We start from the raw sequence: 21,054 nt of genomic DNA, 5'->3' as shown, positions 1-21,054 counted from the left end.
CATTACTTCAAGCATCACTGAGTTGATTAGGAACTATCACTACATTACTGTTCGCATCATTTTAAGTTCATTAGCAATTTTTACAACATCACTGTCGCAATATTTTTAAGTTCGTAGCAACTTTTACTACATTACTGTCGCATTATTTTGAGGTTCGTAGCAACTCTTACTACATGACTGTCAGCATCACTTTGAGGTTATTCGAAACACTTACTACATTACTGTAAGCATCACTGAGTATATTAGCAACTTTCACTACATTACTGTTAGCACCATTTTGAGTTCATTAGCAATTCTTACTACATCACTGTCGCATCATTTTGAGATCATTAGCAATTCTTCCGACATCACTGTCGCAATATTTTGAGGTTCGTAGCAACTCTTACTACATTATTGTTGCATTATTTTAAGGTTCGGAGCAACTCTTACCACATTACTGTCAGCATCACTTTGAGTTTATTAGCAAGTATCACTACATTACTGTTAGCATCATTTTGAGTTTTTGAGCAATTCTCACGACATCACTGTAGCATTAAATTGAGTTCATTAGCAACTCTTAGTACAAGACTGTCAGCATCACTTTGAGGTTATTCGAAACGTTCACTCCATTACTGTTAGCATCATTTTGAGTTCATTAGAATTCTTACTAAATCACTGTCGCATCATTTTGAGATCTTTAGCAATTCTTCTGACATCACTGTCGCATTATTTTGAGTTTCGTAGCAACTCTTACTACATGACTGTCAGCATCACTTTGAGGTTGTTCGAAACACTTACTACATCACTGTCAGCATCACTGAGTTGATTAGCAACTATCACTACATTACTGTTAGCATAATTTTCAGTTCATTAGCAATTCTTCTGAAATCACTGTCGCAATATTTTGAGGTTCGTCGCAACTTTTACTACATGACTGTTGCATTATTTTGAGTTTCGTAGCAACTCTTAGTACATGACTTTCAGCATCACTTTGAGGTTATTCGAAACGTTCACTCCATTACTATTAGCATCATTTTGAGATCATTACCAATTCTTCTGACATCACTGTCACATCATTTTGAGATCTTTAGCCATTCTTCTGACATCACTGTCGCAATATTTTGAGGTTCGTAGCAACTCTTACTACATTATTGTTGCATTATTTTAAGGTTCGTAGCAACTCTTACTACATGACTGTCAGCATCACTTTGAGGTTATTCGAAAGTTTCACTCCATTACTGTTAGCATCATCTTGAGTTCATGAGCAATTCTTCCGACATCACTGTCGCAATATTTTGAGGTTCGTTGCAACTTTTACATTACTGTCGCATTATTTTGAGGTTCGTAGCAACTCTTACTACATGACTGTCAGCATCACTTTGAGGTTGTTCGAAACACTTACTACATCACTGTCAACATCACTGTGTTGATTAGCAACTATCACTACTTTACTGTTAGCATCATTTTGAGTTCATTAGCAATTCTTCCGACATCACTGTCGCAATATTTTGAGGTTCGTAGCAACTCTTACTACATTACTGTCAAAATATTTTGAGGTTCGTAGCAACTCTTACTACATTACTGTTAGCATCTCTTTGAGGTTATTCGAAACTTTCACTCCATTACTGTTAGCATCATTTTGAGTTCACTAGCAATTCTTACTACATCACTGTCGCATCATTTTGAGATCTTTTGCAATTCTTCTGACGTCACTGTCACATTATTTTGAGGTTCGTAGCAACTCTTGCTACATGACTGTCAGCATCACTTTGAGTTTATTAGCAACTATCACTACATTACTGTTAGCATCATTTTGAGTTTTTGAGCAATTCTCACGACATCACTGTAGCATTAAATTGAGTTCATTAGCAACTCTTACTAAATGACTGTCAGCATCACTTTGAGGTTGTTCGAAACTCTATCTACATTACTTTAAGCATCACTGAGTTTCTTAGCAACTATCACTACATAACTGTTAGCATCATCTTGAGTTCATTAGCAATTCTTCCAACATCACTGTCGCAATATTTTGAGGTTCGTAGCAACTTTTACTACATTACTGTCGCATTATTTTGAGGTTCATAGCAACACTTACTACATGACTGTCAGCATCACTTTGAAGTTATTCAAAACTTTCACTACATTACTGTTAGCATCATTTTGAGTTTATTTTCAATTCTTACTCCATCACTGTCGCATCATTTTGAGATCATTAGCAATTCTTCCGACATCACTGTAGCATTATTTTGAGGTTATCAGCAGCTCTTACTACATTACTGTCAGCATCATTTTTAGGTTACACGCAACTTTCACTACATCACTGTCCCATCATTTCAGATCATAAGCAATTCTTACTACATCACTGTCACATCATTTTGAAGTTCGTAGTAACTCTTACTACATTACTGTTGCATTATTTTAAGGTTTGTAGCAACTCTTTCTACATGACTGTCAGTACATTTTGAGTTTATTGGATACTTTCACTACATTACTGTTAGCATTATTTTGATTTCATTAGCAATTCTTACTCCATCACTGTCGTATCATTTTGAGGTTCGTTGCAACTCTTACAACGTGACTGTCAGCATCACTTTGAGGTTGTTCGAAACTTTCACTACATTACTGTTAGCATCATTTTGAGTTCATTAGCAACTATCACCACATTACTGTTAGCATCATTTTGAGTTGTTGACCAATTCTCACGACATCACTGTAGCATTATATTGAGTTCATTAGCAACTCTTACGAAATGACTGTCAGCATCACTTTGAGGTTGTTCGAAACTCTTACTACATTACTTTAAGCATCACTGAGTTTCTTAGGAACTATCACTACATTACTGTTAGCATCATTTTGAGTTCATTAGCAATTCTTCCGACATCACTGTCGCAATATTTTGAGGTTCGTAGCAAGTCGTACTACATTACTGTTGCATTATTTTGAGGTTCGTAGCAACTCTTATTACATGACTGTCAGCATCACTTTGAGGTTATTCGAAACGTTCACTCCATTACTGTCAGCATCATTTTGAGTTCATAAGCAATTCTTCCGACATCACTTTCGCATTATTTTGAGGTTTGTAGCAAGTCTAACTAAATGACTGTCAGCATCACTTGTGGTTATTATAAACTTTCACTACATTACTGTTAGCATCATTTTGAGTTCATTAGCAATTCTTTCGACATCACTGTCCCATCAGTTTGAGATCATTACCAATTCTTCTGACATCACTGTCACATTATTTGGAGGTGTGAAGCAACTCTTACTACTTTACTGATGCATTATTTTAAGGTTCGTAGCAACTCTTACTACATGACTGTCAGCATCACTTTGAGGTTTTTCGAAACTTTCACTCCATCAATGTTAGCATCATTTTGAGTTCATTAGCAATTCTTACTACATCACTGTCGCATCATTTTGAGATCATTAGCAATTCTTCTGAAATCACTGTCGCATTACTTTGAGGTTATTAGCAACTCTTACTACATTACTGTCTGCATCATTTTTAGGTTACTTGAAACTCTTACTACATGACTGTCAGCATCACTTAGTTTATTAGCAACTATCACTACATTACTGTTAGCATCATTTTGAGTTCATTAGCAATGTGGGGCTTTGATTGGGAATTGTAAGAAAAATCACTGAATGAACAACACAAACACAGACTGTGTCTGAAATTCCACACCTGCACCCGACTCAGAATGAAAAACCAGTGTGGACTCAATTGTATCCACTATCCATACTGATTCTGGAGAAATTTCTTTGTGTGTTTTGATGGACGGGAGCCAAGCAGAAATTTCCCACAATGCAATAGGGCGGCGTTTGGTCAGTGTTGAGCAGGCGTCTGTCTGACAATGATGTCATATTATTGTGTCATCACCTGACCAGACCCAAAAGTAGGCTCAGGTATCAGTTTCTTCTCAATGCTAATGTCTGCTAGCTTAGTCTGCTACTTTGATGGCTCTGCCTGCTCAAAGGTCCAGAACCCTGGATGTGGTGGTTCCTACCTGAACGTAGATTCTGTCAGCTCATGTTGTTAAATCAACTCACCAGGAACACCAGTAGATTTCAATGGACTGACAATGAGTCTCATTGAATGGGTGTCTCGTCCAACGAGAAACAATCAGTCTCAGGTTGAAGCTCATCAATGAGGTCTTGTGGATCAGTGGCTTGCATGAATGAATGAGTTGGAAGACTTCTTGGAAATTAAAGAGGATTTAATACAATTAAGAAACCCTTAAGACAGAGTGATAATTCCAGCAGAGTAATTAAGGCCCATATTGAGTAGCAGGTATGAATTAGCCTGGATTTATCTGAGCTTCAAGTAGACGGCTAAGAGGCAGGTGGAAAGGTGTGTAGGATGAACGATAGTGACCTCCAACCAAATGAAGAGGACTGAGTGGAGGCTGACCAGCTCTACGGAGTCAGGCGGAGTTTGGCAGCGAGACAGGAGTCCAGGCCTGAATCGGTGAAAACCAACGTAACCGGCTTACGTTCTCAGTTGGATTCTCCCATCGATGTACGACGCCTCTCCAACGAACTGGTGGGAGGACGGCCTCCAAAGCCTCCACCTCGTCGACCGTGGCTCCCGCTGAGATTCGCTCGATGAAGAAGGGAAGCGCGTTGATGGGCTACCCTCTGGTCTCAGGCTGCTGGCTGCCTGGACTAAGCTGCTCTTCTCCGACACAAAGGTGGCTTCTCTCTCTTCAAGGCTCACAGGAGGTCAAGAGTGTAGCGACCGTGAGCCGAGATCGATGATGAATTACAAAAATAGAAAATCAAAAAATAAATTAGAGGAATAGAAAAGAAAAGGGGGAGGAGCCGGACCAGCTGCTCTAGGAGCTCACACACAAAGGGCAGAAACAAGAAGCACTGAAGAGAGCGCCAGCAGTGGATGGTGCCACCACTGTTACAGTAAACTGGTCCGCCTCAGAGCAGTGACCTTTGACCTGTGAGGGGTTGTTGGCCAATCAGCACACTTTGCTGTCTTCAGTCCTTCTCAGATATCAACAAATGAAGCTGGTTGAACAGACAGCAATCATCATCACTCAGAGACATCACCTGGAGAGGAAGACTGCTCCGAGTTCTGACAATGACAGTGAAGAGACAAGGAGAGCTGGACAACCACAGACAGTGAAACATTCGGAACATCATGTTGATACACGTGTGTGTGTGTGTGTGTGTGTGTGTGTCAGAATCAGAATCTTTTATTTTCGTTGTACGGGAGGGGGGGTACAGTGACAATAGTTAGAGCGCTCTTCCAGAGCCACCGTGCACCACAGAATGCAGATACAAAGAAAAGATAGAAAAGATAAAAGCAAGATAAAAGACACTGTTAGAACAGAAAGATCCATAAACCCACCAACCAGAGGTGTGTCTGGTACAGATGTGGAATTATTGGCTCACACAATGTTGAGGACACTGGAAGAAGACAAACAAAAAAGGCTGGTGTGATCCAGACATCCATCAAAAATGGTCCTGGAGAACTGTTCAATGTGTCAGGACTTCAGAAGCTCCAATCCTCTCTAAGGTCCAGTGAGAGTGGAAGAGATTATAAATGAGAGAAGCAGGGCCCTCACTCAGAACTGAACCAGCTCAGATGGGAGAGCCTTAGACTGAAGATCTAAAGGTCCCTGGTCCGATCCCAGGTTTCAGCAGAGGAGCAGCATTGACTTTACTTTCCAGTGGAGGAACTGCAGACATGAAGGAAACTAACATCTTGTCCTGTGCATTCTTGAGACATTCAGGACATTTTTGGAGCCTCTTGTTGGATTTTGCCACAGAGAATCAGAGCCAGTCAAAAGCATGGTGGACTTCAACATGGAGGACTGAACAAGTCAAGAAAGCATCAGTTTGACCTTCACAGGTGTTTCTGTTCCTGTCTCAATGCTGTAGAAAGAGCCTGAGGAGCTCAGAGGGTAGAGCATCAGACTTTTAATCTGAGGGTCCAGGGTTCAAGTCCCTGTTCAGGTGCTGTGGAGGTTCCAGTGTTTGACAACATGGGACTGGATGAAGTTTAGTGTTGAACAAACTGTCATCATCAAAAGTAGAAGTGTTCTTGTCTTGCCACTGTGAGACAGTCGCTAGAAAACTGACCACTAATAATTTCATGTGGCATGCAATTAACAAAACACCCACATTTATGGTCGAGGGGGGTGGAGCCTATCCCAGCATCTACGGGCCAGAGGTGGGGTTCACCCTGGACAGGTCACCAGTCCATCACAGGGTCAGCACACAGAGACGAACAACCAGTCACACTCACATCTACAGTCAATTTAGAGTGTCCATTCAGCCTCGTCCCCAATTACATGTCTTTGGACAGTGGGAAGGAGCCGGAGTACCAGAGAGAACCCACGCATTCATGGGGAGAACATGCAGGCTCTACACAGAGGGATTCCCCACCCGAGCCTGGACTCAAACCCAGAACCTTCTTGCTGTGAGGCCACAGTGCTCACCACTGCACCATCATGCTGCCATGCTCTCTTCTACTTTTCTCAATTGTGTTTCTTTCATGTCCTCCTGAGATCAAAGACAGAATTCTAGCTACTGTCAAAGCCCTGATGACATCATCAGGAATTCTGACTTTGATCTGGAGACTCTTGCTTTAATCTGAATTTGATCTGACTAATGTTTTAGTTTAGGTTGCATGATACCGTCCACCTCATTTCTCCTGATGGACTGGTGACCTGTCCAGGGTGAACCCTGCCTCTTGCCCAATGTCACCTGGGATCGCCCCCTCCCCCCCCCATGACCCTTAAAGGATAAGAACAGAAAGTGGATGGAGGGATGGACTCAACACTGAAATCAGCTGATCTGATCCACATTCTAATGTTTCCTGTCCCTCTTTAGGAGTCAATGAGAATAGTAGTGTATATAATAATGTATATCCAACCTTGTAGTATCTTTCCAAAGCTTTTAGTATTTCTTCTTGTTTCTACTTGTAGTTTTAGTGTCTGGATCTTTTCTTTTGATGTCCTGCTGTCTGGTCTTTGCTTTTGACAACCCAGTCTCATGTCAAAACGTGAAAAGGCTCCGTTTGTCCACAGGTCAAAACCTATCAGTTCTACCATAAAGGCCAAAAAATTGTGAAATGTGTACGTTTTTTTCCCCTCTTCTTTTCTATTGGAGCGCTGGTAGGTCATGTGACTCTTTCATGCGGGCCTCTCAAAACAAAAACATGGCAGCCGCTCCTGTCATTGTCGGAGGAAAGTGCCTTCTTCCAAGATAGTTTTGATTTAATAAAGCATTCTGATGACATTTCTAGAGAGAAATATGCATTTTGTCATAATCTTTGCTCAGTTCTTGTGTTTAATCTTTGGTTTGTTCGTTATTACGGTGAATCTTTCACCTCTCAGAAGAGAGTCGTTACAGTGTCACATTTCTACTGTTGCTATGTTGGTTGCTAAGGAAGCCATTATGGACGAGTGTCATTTCAAGATAGGTTTGATTTTTAAAAAGCATTTTAAGGACATTTCTGGCGAGAAATATAAATTTTATTTCCATAATATTCGCTGTTCAATAAAGAATAATATGAAATGGATTTTAGTGCCCCAGGAATTACAAACATCTGCTTCCGTGGAAGTCCCCCCCCCCCTCCCCCGTTCTTCTGTGAGAAAATCCGGTAGTTGTCGCTCACTCCGAGGAAAAAAAACAAATATTTTTAATACTTCATCTTTTGATTAATAAGACAATCTACAAATTCATTTAATTTCTGGATGTTTATTCTACCTACGAAGTCCATTTGTCACCATTATAGATCGACCAATCAGCATTAAGAATATAAACAATGACTCAAACTAATGGCGGTCTGCTGACGTCACATCCGTCACAGAGGCTCACTCCTGCACTCAGAGGTGGCCTTTTAGTTCCATCACTTCACGCTGTATTTACAGATTTATGATTGAGGGGAACAAACCACTCTGATGTCTGGGTTCATCAAGGATATCATTAAAGAAATCCTAACTATCTGGCCAGTTAAATTGATCCTAACTGTTCTTCAGATGTTGTGCTGGTAATGTCATGTAGTTTCTTTTCCAATGTAACTTTGTCGTTCTGATGTGTGTATTTTTACTGCTCCAACAAAGCTGTTCCTCTTCTGGGGAAATCAATCATTCAGGCAATCACTAACTGAGTGTCTCTGATGCTGTACTGTAGTATTGCAGTACAACAACACTCTGATCCTTCCTTTTCAAATGTTTTTATTGTGTTTCTCTCATCAGGTGTTCAAAATGATGACAATAAAAATCAATAATTGATATTCAGCTTTGTTTCAACAATAATAATTGATCAGAAATGAGGCCTGATGGCTGCAATAGCAGCTTTGTGCTGTTCAGTGACTCCTGCTATAAAAAGGAGTCAAGGCGGTCTTAAAGATGTGAAAATGTTCCAAAGATCCTTCTTCATGTTGGTCCTGAACAAGATTGGTGTCAGGCCTTTTTTCAAAGGAGCTCCAAAAGGCTCACTTAACCCTTTGAGGCCTGGCTGAGACACGAGGCCTGTTGACCTTTGACCCTGTTGCTCTTTTGCTCTCATTGGCCTCTCCAGTGGGTACAGACCTGAAACTTTATGAAATCCTAATCTGGTGGAATAATTCTAGAACCCCCTCCCAAACAGGAAGTGGCTTCAGGAAGGAGGTGGGGCTTCAAAATTTTAAATATTGGTTTCTGGCAGAGGTGTGAACTCCTCCCAGAAAGCTCATCTCATTTGGAGCAACTTTGACCAGTTATGATGCTTCATTGAAAGACTTTACTGGACTTTGCCACGCCCTTTACGGACAGCAGAAAGGACTTAGGGGGGTCAAACCAGCACAGATGCGATCCTTCAAGAACAGAACAACACACTCAAATTTCAACTTCCTAGGTTCAAAGAGAAAAAACTATCCCCTTGTGAAACTGGGCAAAATCAGGGTCTGGGACTTCTGCACTCCGAGAGCCTTTTGGAGCAGAATTGAGGATCAAATCTGGGTTCTGGTGTTTGTACTTGGGCTACATCCACCAAACTTTACACACTTAGTGTGATGCCCCAGAGTAGCATGTGCTGGGAATTTCAGCCATCTAGGTGCTAAGGGACCCAAGCACGGTCCGGGGGCATCCACTAACCCTCAGGGGCTCCTCAAAGTCTGGCCCCTCTTCCCTGGTTTCATTTGAGCTGAAGCCACCAAAAGTCACACAAATGGTGGATGTCAGTGAGAGGACTGATTCTGACATTTTCAGCCATCCAGAAGTTACAGAGCTGAAACACAAGACCCCAAAGCCCCTTCCATGTTTGTTGCCAGAGATATCGTAGTCATGACAGTGCACCTCCTTTATGAAGAAAAACAAAACAACTACTGCTTTGGGGCTTGTGTTTAGGGTTATTATATTATATTATTATATTATGTTATGTGTGTAAAGTTTGGTGGATGGAGCCGGATGGGCCGGTGTGAGCAGGCATTTCAAAATATATATTTCTGGTAAAAACACAGAAACAGCGGTTAGTTTGTTTTGTGTTAAAATGAGAAACAGACCCATCCAGTTGTAGTGCCACCACTCAGCGGCCGCCTTGCAGTCAGAAGCCATGAAGAATGTTGCCCAGTAAGAGGAAGGAGAAAGGAGGAGCCGAAAAAGAGAGACACCGGAGAAGAAAAGCAGACGAATTTCCAAAACTCGACGTGTTCTTCCAGGGCTGGACTGGGAAGAAGAGACGTCAGGTGTTGGAACGTGTAGTGGAAGAAGAAGGTCTCTGAGTAGTGAAAGAGTATCACTCTTTTAACATGGTTACTGTCTTCCATGTAGAATACTGCACTTTATTTTAATTTTTGAAACTTCAAAATGTGCGCATACATCCTCTGGTATGGCGTGTGCTTACACATATCGTGTAAATAACCATGGAGGGCTGCCAGGGATGAAAAATGCCAGGGCCATTTTTTGGTCCCAGTCCAGCCCTGCTTCTTAACCTGCTCACGGTGTCCTGTCAGCTGTCTTCCCTCAAGGTGGTGGCCAGTCTTGCTCTGGAGCAGTTTCAAAAATAGGCCTCAGCACACTGCCTCTGTGCCATGCCTCTCTCATGCTCCTCTACTCTTTGGAGCACATGTCTCCAGTCTGTCAGGCCTCTAATGAAGACACTTGGATCACTGGGCTTGCTAAAAGCAGGGCAAACAAAACAAAACAAAGCATGACGTTGACCACAATAAGTCAGCCATTTCCACGTCGTGCCGTCCGTTCTAACGAAGAGCCTCTGGACGACAGGGTTTATGGAATCTTGTTGAGGATGAAACTTTAAAAAATCAGTCCTCTGTGTGGAAGAAGGGCGACTAAAATAGTCTCCAACTGTCTGATCTGACTCCTCCACTTCCATTGCAACAGCATGGCTTGACTAAGAGAAAGAGAGAGAGCTGAGAGATTTCATTGGACGAGCCCAATGTCCTTCCAGAAAATCAACCAATGGGCCGCGTTTCGCGTCTCCGATACCGTTACTGTCGATTAAAAACTATACACTTTTGAAAAAAAAATTATGACAGTTATGGGCCGGCCCGAAGATGTGCATCGGCCAGGTGGCCAGTCCAGCCCTGGGTTCACCCTTGATGGGTCACCAATCCATCCCAGGACCAACACACACAGACAGACAACCATTCACACTCACAGTCATTTAGAGTGTCCAGGTAACCACTACCCTCTTGATGTCTTTGGACTGTGGGAGGAAGCTGGAGTACCAGAGAGAACCCACACAGAGACAGGGAGAACCTGCAGGAGGGGTGGAGATCGATGAGTCCTGGAGACGTTCAATAATGTCCACAACTTTGGCACCAGGAAGACAGCAGGTGATGGCACCTGGGAGTTCAACAGACCTGATGATTGAACCACCAATCACAAGGATTTCAGCCTCCATTGTAAACAGAGAGTTTAGATGAGAGAGAACCTGCTGTCAGCCTCACCAGTCAGGGCAGTGGCAGAGGCAGCAGAGTTGAATGAAGCAGGACCACCTGGCAGGTCTCAGCTGGAGGTGATGACATCACTGGCCTCAGTCCTCACCAGTGCTCTGCCTAGCAACAGGGACGATGGAGAGAAACCAGTAGAAGCACTCTGAGAGTTGGAGACAGCAGGAGAGAGACCACGACAGTGTCACCCATGGGAAACTGTTGGATCCACTCAGGACAGGCTGGACAGACACAGATCAAAGACAGAATTGATGATGATGTCATCAGGAGGCTTTGATAGTGTTTTTATTTGTACCTAGAATTCTGTCTTTGATGTCAGGAGGACATGAAAGAAACCCAATTGAGGAAAGTAGAGGAGAACATTCAGCTTCATTAGAAACACTTGAACTGTTAAACAGTAGAATTAGTTTGAAACAGTTTACAACACTGAGTGACAGGATTGAAGAGGGAAGGTTTTTGTGTTTTCAGTTTAATTCTAACTTAAAACTGGGCATGAACATTTTTAGTCGTTCATATTCTAACATACAGAGGAAGTCATGACATTCCCTTTTTTTTAACCTGTCCTGTTCAGGAAATGGAAATGGAAATTTAGCTGCTATGTTGAATCAGAAAAACCTTTTGAAGTCTACTTTTGCTTCAGTCAGAAAGCGGACTGTTGTTAACTCTCACAATGGTTGGTGATTGTGGAGGAAGGAAGAATCCTTATGAACCTCTTTTTAACAGACACACATTTCTAAAGATGCAGGTTCATTTTATTTTGTTCTTTTAGCAGAGGATGGTTTCGATCCATCGACCTCTGGGTTCTGGGCCCAGCACGCTTCCTCTGCGCCACTCTGCTCTACCATTGATGGTGCCAGGAGGCCTAAAAACACAAAACACCAATTCAATCCAGGACCTTGGATCCTAAACTGAAACTCCATCACACGGTGGCTCTGCTGGGGCTCCCACAGGTGAGTGAGGCTGAGCTCCAGTCTGCTCTGAGGAGGCAGCAGACATCTGCACCACTCAGAGGTTTGGTTGGTGTCTTTGACAAAATCCCAACAAACTCAAATCCTGTTGAAGCAGGAAGTTCTAGTTGAACTCTCATCCACGTCACATGACCAAGAAAACCTCCTCTTTCATTCAGACCAGAACAGACAAACATAGAAACATTGTTTCAGCTTCTGATCAAACAATAACAAGTTCTTGATTGTTTGTCATGTTCTATTAATCAGACTGATGATCTCTGGATGTTCTAGGAGGGGGGTCTGTTTCTGATGAAGCCTGTTTGGTCTGGGGGGGTTAAGATGGTGGGGCTGTTTCAGTTCTAGTGCTGAAGGCTTTCACCATGACAGTCAGACTCTCCTCTGTCCTTCATGGTCCCTCAAATGTGCAGTGTGGACCTCACACACTGAAATTTAGCCTGAAAAGTCTTCATGAAAAGCAGTGACTCAGAGTCTCTGTGGCGCAATCGGTCAGCGCGCTCGGCTGTTAACTGAGAGGCTGGTGGTTCGAGCCCACCCAGGGACGATGAACAGGCTCTACTGGTGCTTAGGAGTCGCTGTGTTAATGATCTGAATGTGGACAGACAGACTGACCCTCCACAGCAGACTCATGTCACAGATCTCTGGATGAGACGCTTCAGTGTTAAATTTAGTCGTCGTGTGTCATGCAATGTTGAGGAGACCTGCTGGCTGTGGGTAAAGTGGGGGCTCAGAGTTTGTGGAGTCGGCTCTGGAATGAAGGGGGTCACTGTTTGGTTCTCAGATGCTCCAGCTCAGGTTAGCGAGGTGGTGGAGAAACCAGTGAGAGCTCTGCCAGCTGGAGCCTCTTGGGTCCCGGGAGGCTTCACTCCTGGAGGTGGAAATGATGAGGAGTTTTAAAATCTGCTCCTCTTTCACGCTGACTTGTTTTCTTGGGTTCCCTCTTTTATTCTCCTGGAGATCAAGAGGATCCTGCCATGTTTGTCCAGGAGACCCACAACACAACAGTCAGTGAATGGGGATGCAGGCAGGCTTTTAATGGGGGTCATTTGAAGTCCCAAGTCCAGTTGGAGCAGAGGCTGGAGTTTGATTCTCCAGGAGGTTTTTGTTGTTGTTTTTTTACCAGTTTCTTTTGATTTGGAGGAAATCATTCCAAGTGTTTGAAAGAAGGTGAGAGCAACTTTGGAAAATGTTCAACTGGTGTTTTTAAATGTCTTTGCACCAACAAATGGTGGACAGGACAGCTTTTGAGACATTTTAATGCCACCGTTCAACAGTGAATCTGCTGGTTTCCTGTTTTTAGGAGCTGATGGGAGCTGCACAGAGAAGCTCTTTGAGACAGGAACCATTCAGAGCTCCATCCTGCTTCTTCCAGCAGGATCCACTGATCCACCAACACACCAGCTGTTTGATGTGTGGAGGCTTTTGACCAGGATTCCTAGACAGCACAGCTGGACTCACGCAACAGCTAACTTGTTAGCACCGACTAGACAGGAGCGCTTCTATGGTTTTACTCAGTGGTTCAATATTTTTAAGAGATGTCCCATTCAGCCTGTGGGTTTGAGTGATCACTCTTCAGTCTCCTGTTCCGTTTTATTAAAATATTCATTTAAAAGCTCCTGAGAGAGAGAGAGAGAGAGAGAGGGGGGGGAGACAGAGAGAGAGAGGGAGAGAGAGAGAGAGGGAGAGAGAGAGATAGAGGGAGGGGGGAGACAGAGAGAGAGAGGGAGAGGGGGGGTAGACAGAGAGAGGGGGAGAGAGAGATAGAGGGAGGGAGAGAGAGAGGGAGAGAGAGAGAGAGAGGGCGGGAGGGAGGGAGAGAGAGAGGGAGAGAGAGAGGGAGAGAGAGAGAGAGAGGATCAAACTGATCTCAAACTTGACTTCAAAATTCTCAGATTATAATCATTTGTACTCCTTGATAGATTCATCACTACAGTGTCATAGAGGGTCCATTACTATTGCAGTATATTAAAGAATATAAGAACGAGGTTACCATCCATGGAAATATAGTATTTCATGTATTGCAGTATATTTTCAAAGATATAACACTTTAATTTTTTTTAATAAGAGAGGCTTTAATGTCTGTCTTTGATGTCTAAACTCTGACTCTGATGTCATTGGTGGTGACTGAATTCTACCCCCTGACAGACTGGGAAGGCTCCTATTGGTGATGTCATCATAAATACATGAAGGTCTTGTTTCAATGTTTTAACATTAAAGCTCATCTTGGTAAAACAATCAAGTTACCTGAACTAAGTTCTTGAAAAAAATGACTGTCACTGACTTAAATAAATCAAATCTACTTCAAAGTTCCTTCTGTTGTCATAAGTCGGCCATTTTAAGTGTACTTGTAGTTCCAGAACATTCCAAGAGGAGATGATATGAATCATGTTGTTAGATGAACTCTGTTCCTCTGCTTTGATGTTGGTGGACTGAGGGGAGTTTGCCTGAACCTGCTTGGACCTGCTGGCTCCTGCTCAGTCCCTCACTCAGCCTCACTCAGCCTCAGCAGCACGGCTCCACTGAGGACTGATTCAGGTTCCTTGCAACCAAATAGGAGGAGAGCTGAACCTTCTTGCTGGGAGGCCACAGTGCTGACCACTGCACCATTGTGTCCCCTGAAAATGACACCACCTTGTTGGGCTTTTCTGTAACAGCAAGCACACATGAACACAGCAGCTTCTTCACTGGTGGCGCAATGGATAACGCGTCTGACTACGGATCAGAAGATTCTAGGTTCAACTCCTGGCCAGCTCGCTTTGAACTTTATACTGAGAAGATGAAGTGAGAACCACTGATCAAAGTCACTGAAGTCCTCCCAGGTTTCCTCCTTGTCTGCTGGAAACATGAACACATGAATGATCCTGCTACCTCTCATGTTAAGCTGCACTTGACAGTGACAGCAGGAGAACAAAAATCCCAGTGTGTCATCAACATTTCCTGTCAAATCAATGATAGAAGCTGTTGAATTTCTGGATCAGAACAAGGAGAAACCCACCCCTCACAGCCAGAAAAGCAATCTGGTATACGCTGTCAGATGCAGTGAGGCCTGCACGGATCTCTACATAGGGGAAACCAAACAGCCCCTCAACAAGCGCATGGCCCAACATAGAAGAGCCAACTCTGGAGGACAGGACTCAGCGGTTTTCCTCCACCTCAAGGAGGAAAGCCACTCCTTCCAGGACGACCATGTCCAAATACTCGACAGAGAGGACAGATGGTTTGAAAGAGGAGTTAAAGAAGCCATCCACGTCAGGATAGAGAAACCATCTTTGAACAGAGGAGGTGGACTGCGACATTTCCTTTCACCTATTTACAACCAAGTCCTTTCAAAACTTCCCCAAAGAGCTCAGCTGAAAGACCCACGTGGAACGGCTGCTGCCAGCACAGCCCATTAGCATCTGAGTGGTCGGTGAAACTCCCTAACGACCACCCCTGAAACTCCCTGACACCTCACAACGACTGTCGTTTGGGGAGGCCAGGTGAGTCTCGGGAGGGTCGTTTCCACCACAATAGCACTGACCACTCCCAAATAGGTTTATAAGCTGGAGCTTCCACGCTCTTCACTAGAACTGAAGAAGCCTCTCGGATGAGAGGTGAAACGTCTTCAAGATAAACTTACGTCCAGTTGACCAGATTTTACTTCGCTTCGATCTACGATGACCTGGATGAATGAGAACCTACACATACATTACTGTCAGCATCACTTTGAGTTTATTAGCAACTATCACTACATTACTGTTAGCATCATTTTGAGTTTATAAGCAATTCTTACGACATCACTGTAGCATTAAATTGAGTTCATGAGCAACTCTTACTAAATGACTGCCAGCATCACTGTGAGGTTGTTCGAAACTCTTACTACATTACTGTAAGCATCACTGAGTTGATTAGCAACTATCACTACATTACTGTTAGCATCATGTTGAGTTCATTAGCAATTCTTACGACATCACTGTCCCATCAGTTTGAGATCATTACCAATTCTTCTGACATCACTGTCGCATTATTTTGAGGTTCAAAGCAACTCTTACTACTTTACTGTTGCATTATTTTAAGTTTCGTAGCACCCTTACGACATTACTGTCAGCATCACTTTAACTTTATTAGCAACGATCACTACATTACTATTAGCATCATTTTGAGGTTAGTAGCAACTCTTACTACATGACTGTCAGCATCACTTTGAGGTTGTTTGAAACACTTACTACATTACTGTAAGCATCACTGAGTTAATTAGCAACTATCACTACATTACTGTTAGCATCATTTTGAGTTCATTAGCAATTCTTCCGACATCACTGTAGAAATATTTTGAGGTTCGTAGCAACTTTTACTACATTACTGTCGCATTATTTTGAGGTTCGTAACAACACTTACTACATGACTGTCAGCATCACTTTGAGGTTATTCGAAACTTTCACTCCATTACTGGTAGCATCAATTTGAGTTCATTAGCAATTCTTACTACATCACTGTCGCATCATTTTGAGATCATTAGCAATTCTTCTGACATCACTGTCGCATTATTTTGAGGTTCGTAGCAACTCTTACTACATTACTGTTGCATTATTTAAAGGTTTGTAGCAACTCTTACTACATTACTGTCAGCATCACTTTGAGTTGATTAGCAACTATCACAACATTACTGTTCGCATCATTTTGAGTTTATTAGCAATTCTTACGACATCACTGTAGCATTAAATTGAGGTTCGTAGCAACTCTTACTTAATGACTCTCAGCATCACTTTGAGGTTGTTCGAAACTCTTACTACATTACTGTAAGCATCACTGAGTTTATTAGCAACTATCACTACATTACTGTTAGCATCATTTAGAGTTCATTAGCAATTGTTACGACATCACTGTCGCACTATTTTGAGGTTCGTAGCAACTCTTACTACATTACTGTTGCATTATTTAAAGGTTCGTAGCAACTCTTACTACATTACTGTCAGCATCACTGAGTTTCTTAGCAACTATCACTACATTACTGTTAGCATCATCTTGAGTTCATTAGCAATTCTTCCGACATCACTGTCGCAATATTTTTAGGTTCGTAGCAACTTTTATTACATTACTGTCGCATCATTTTGAGTTCATTAGCAATTCTTACTAAATCACTGTCGCATCATTTTGAGATCTTTAGCAATTCTTCTGACATCACTGTCGCATTATTTTGAGGTTCGTAGCAACTCTTACTACATGACTGTCAGCATCACTTTGAGGTTATTCGAAACTTTCACTACATTACTGTTAGCATCATCTTGAGTTCATTAGCAATTCTTCCGACATCACTGTCGCAATATTTTTAGGTTCGTAGCAACTTTTATTACATTACTGTCGCATCATTTTGAGTTCATTAGCAATTCTTACTACATCACTGTCGCATCATTTTGAGATCATTAGCAATTCTTCTGACATCACTGTCACATTATTTTGAGGTTCGTAGAAACTCTTACTACATGACTGTCAGCATCACTTTGAGGTTGTTCGAAACACTTACTACATTACTGTAAGCATCACTGAGTTAATTAGCAACTATCACTACATTACTGTTAGCATTTTTTTGAGTTCATTAGCAATTCTTACGACATCACTGTCCCATCAGTTTGAGATCATTACCAATTCTTCTGACATCACTGTCGCATTATTTTGAGGTTCGAAGCAACTTTTACTACTTTACTGTTGCATTATTTTGAGGTTCATAGCAACTCCTACTACATGACTGTCAGCATCACTGAGTTTATTAGAAACTATCACTACATTACTGTTAGCATCATTTTGAGGTTAGAAGCCACTGTCACTACATGAGTGTCAGCATCACTTTGAGGTTGTTCGAAACTCTTACTACGAATCTAACAGTAATGGAGTGAAACTTTCGAATAACCTCAAAGTGATGCTGACAGTCATGTACTAAGTGTTGCTACAAACCTTCAAATAATGCAACAGTAATGTAGTAAGAGTTGCTACGAACCTCAAAATAATGCGACAGTGATGTCAGAAGAATTGCTAATGATCTCAAAATGATGCGACAGTGATGTAGTAAGAATTGCTAATGAACTCAAATTGATGCTACCAGTAATGGAGTGAAAGTTTCGAATAACCTCAAAGTGATGCTGACAGTCATGTAGTAAGTGTTGTTACGAACCTCAAAATAATGCGACAGTAATGTAGTACAAGTTGCTTCGAACCTAAAAATATTGCGACTGTGATGTCGGAAGAATTGCTAATGAACTCAAGATGATGCTAACAGTAATGTAGTGATAGTTGCTAAGAAACTCAGTGATGCTTCCAGTAATTTAGTGATACTTGCTAAAAAAATCAAAGTGATGCTGACAGTAATGTAGTAAGAGTTGCTACGAACCTCAAAATATTGCGACAGTGATGTCGGAAGAATTGCTAATGAACTCAAAATGATGCTAACAGTAATGTAGTGATAGTTGCTAATCAAGTCAGTGATGCTTACAGTAATGTAGTAAGTGTTCCGAATAACCTCAAAGTGATGCTGACAGTCATGTAGTAAGAGTTGCTACGAACCTTAAAATAATGCGACAGTAATGTAGTAAAAGTTGCTCCGAACCTCAAAATATTGCGACAGTGATGTCGGAAGAATTGCTAATGAACTCAAAATGAGGCTAACAGTAATATAGTGATAGTTACTAATCAACTCGGTGATGCTTAATGTAATGTAGTAAGTGTTTCAAATAACCTCAAAGTGATGGTGACAGTCATGTAGTAAGAGTTGCTACGAACCTCAAAATAATGCGACAGTGATGTCAGAAGAATTGCTAATGATCTCAAGATTATTTCTAAAAGTAATGTAGTGATAGTTGCTAAGAAACTCAGTGAAGCTTACAGTAATGTAGTAAGTGTTTCGAACAACCTCAAAGTGATGCTGACGGTCATTTAGTAAGAGTTGCTAATGAACTCAATTTAATGCTACAGTGATGTTGTGAGAATTGCTCAACAACTCAAAATGATGCTAACAGTAATGTAGTGATAGTTGCTAATAAACTCAAAGTAATGCTGACAGTAATGTAGTAAGAGTTGCTACGAACCTCAAAATATTGCAACAGTGATGTCGGAAGAATTGCTAATGATCTCAAAATGATGCGACAGTGATGTAGTAAGAATTGCTAATGAACTCAAAATGATGCTAACAGTAATGGAGTGAAACTTTCGAATAACCTCAAAGTGATGCTGACAGTCATGTAGTAAGTGTTGCTACAAACCTCAAAATATTGCGACAGTGATGTCGGAAGAATTGCTAATGAACTCAAGATGATGCTAACAGTAATGTAGTGATAGTTGCTAAGAAACTCAGTGATGCTTCCAGTAATTTAGTGATACATGTAAAAAAATCAAAGTGATGCTGACAGTCATGTAGTAAGAGTTGCTACGAACCTTAAAATAATGCGACAGTAATGTAGTAAAAGTTGCTCCGAACCTCAAAATATTGCGACAGTGATGTTGGAAGAATTGCTAATGAACTCAAAATGATGCTAACAGTAATGTAGTGATACTTGCTAATCAACTCAGTGATGCTTACAGTAATGTAGTAAGTGTTTCGAATAACCTCAAAGTGATGCTGACAGTCATGAAGTAAGAGTTGCTACGAAACTCAATATAATGCGACAGTAATGTAGTAAAAGTCGCTACGAACCTCAAAATATTGCGACAGTGATGTCGGAAGAATTGCTAATGAACTTGAAATGATGCTAACAGTAATGTAGTGATAGTTGCTAATCAACTCAGTGATGCTTACAGTAATGTAGTAAGTGTTTCGAATAACCTCAAAGTGATGGTGACAGTCATTAGGAAGAGTTGCTACGAACCTCAAAATAATGCGACAGTGATGTCAGAAGAATTGCTAATGAACTCAAGATGATGCTAACAGTAATGTAGTGATAGTTGCTAAGAAACTCAGTGATGCTTACAGTAATGTAGTAAGAGTTTCGAACAACCTCAAAGTGATGCTGACAGTCATTTAGTAAGAGTTGCTAATGAACTCAATTCAATGCTACAGTGATGTCGTGAGACTTGCTCATAAACTCAAAATGATGCAAACAGTAATGTAGTGATAGTTGCTAATAAACTCAAAGTGATGCTGACAGTAATGTAGTAAGAGTTGCTACGAACCTTAAAATAATGCAACAATAATGTTTTAAGAGTTGCTACGAACCTCAAAATAATGTGACAGTGATGTTAGAAGAATTGCTAATGATCTCAAAATGATGCGACAGTGATTTATTTAGAATTGCTAATGAACTCAAAATGATGCTAACAGTAATGGAGTGAAAGTTTCGAATAACCTCAAAGTGATGCTGACAGTCATGTAGTAAGAGTTGCTACGAACCTCAAAATAATGCGACAGTAATGTCAGAAGAATTGCTAATGATCTCAAAATGATGCGACAGTGATGTCGTAAGAATTGCTAATGAACTCAAAATGATGCTAACAGTAATGGAGTGAAACTTTCGAATAACCTCAAAGTGATGCTGAAAGTTATTTAGTAAGAGTTGCTACTAACCTCAAAATAATGCTACAGTGATGTTGAAGAATTGCTAATGAACTCAAAATGATGCGAAAAGTAATGTAGTGATAGTTGCTAGTAAACTCAGTGATGCTTACAGTAATGTAGTAAGAGTTTCGAACAACCTCAAAGTGATGCTGACAGTCATGTAGTAAGAGTTGCTACGAACCTCCAAATAAAGCAACAGTAATGAAGTAAGAGTTGCTACGAACCTCAAAATAATGCTACAGTGATGTCGTAAGAATTGCTAATGAACTAAAAAAATGATGTTGACAGTAATGTAAGAAGAGTTTAAACTAACCTCAAAATGATGCGACAGTGATGTAGTAAGAATTGCTAATGAACTCAAAATAATGCTAACTGTAATGTAGACATAGTTGCTACTAAACTCAAAAGTGATGCTGACAGTAATGTAGAAAGTGTTTCGAACAACCTCAAAGTGATGCTGACAGTCATGTAGTAAGAGTTGCTACGAACCTCAAAATGAGTCTGACAGGAATGTAGTAAGTCTGCTAATAACCTTAAAATAATGCTACAGTGATGTAGGAAGAATTGCTAATGAACTCAAAATGATGCTTACAGTAATGTAGTGATAGTTGCTACGAACCTTAAAATAATGCGACAGTAATGTAGTAAAAGTTGCTACGAACCTCAAAATATTG

General features: G+C 41.3%; 1 non-coding gene across 1 annotated transcript; it reads left to right on the top strand.

Moving 5' to 3' along the window:
* Positions 1 to 12,329: 12,329 nt before the first annotated feature.
* Positions 12,330 to 12,403, top strand: trnan-guu (transfer RNA asparagine (anticodon GUU)). The gene has a single exon. It is a non-coding gene; the product is annotated as a tRNA-Asn (tRNA).
* The last annotated feature ends 8,651 nt before the right edge of the window (positions 12,404 to 21,054 follow it).

The sequence above is a fragment of the Aulostomus chinensis genome, chromosome 1 (genome assembly GCF_037954235.1).
Source record: "Aulostomus chinensis isolate RoL2024-O1b breed Wild chromosome 1, RoL_Achi_v1.0, whole genome shotgun sequence".
NCBI classification, from domain to species: Eukaryota; Metazoa; Chordata; class Actinopteri; order Syngnathiformes; family Aulostomidae; genus Aulostomus; species Aulostomus chinensis.
Note: the sequence above shows the minus strand (reverse complement) of the source record. Positions and strands in the feature narration are given on the sequence as shown.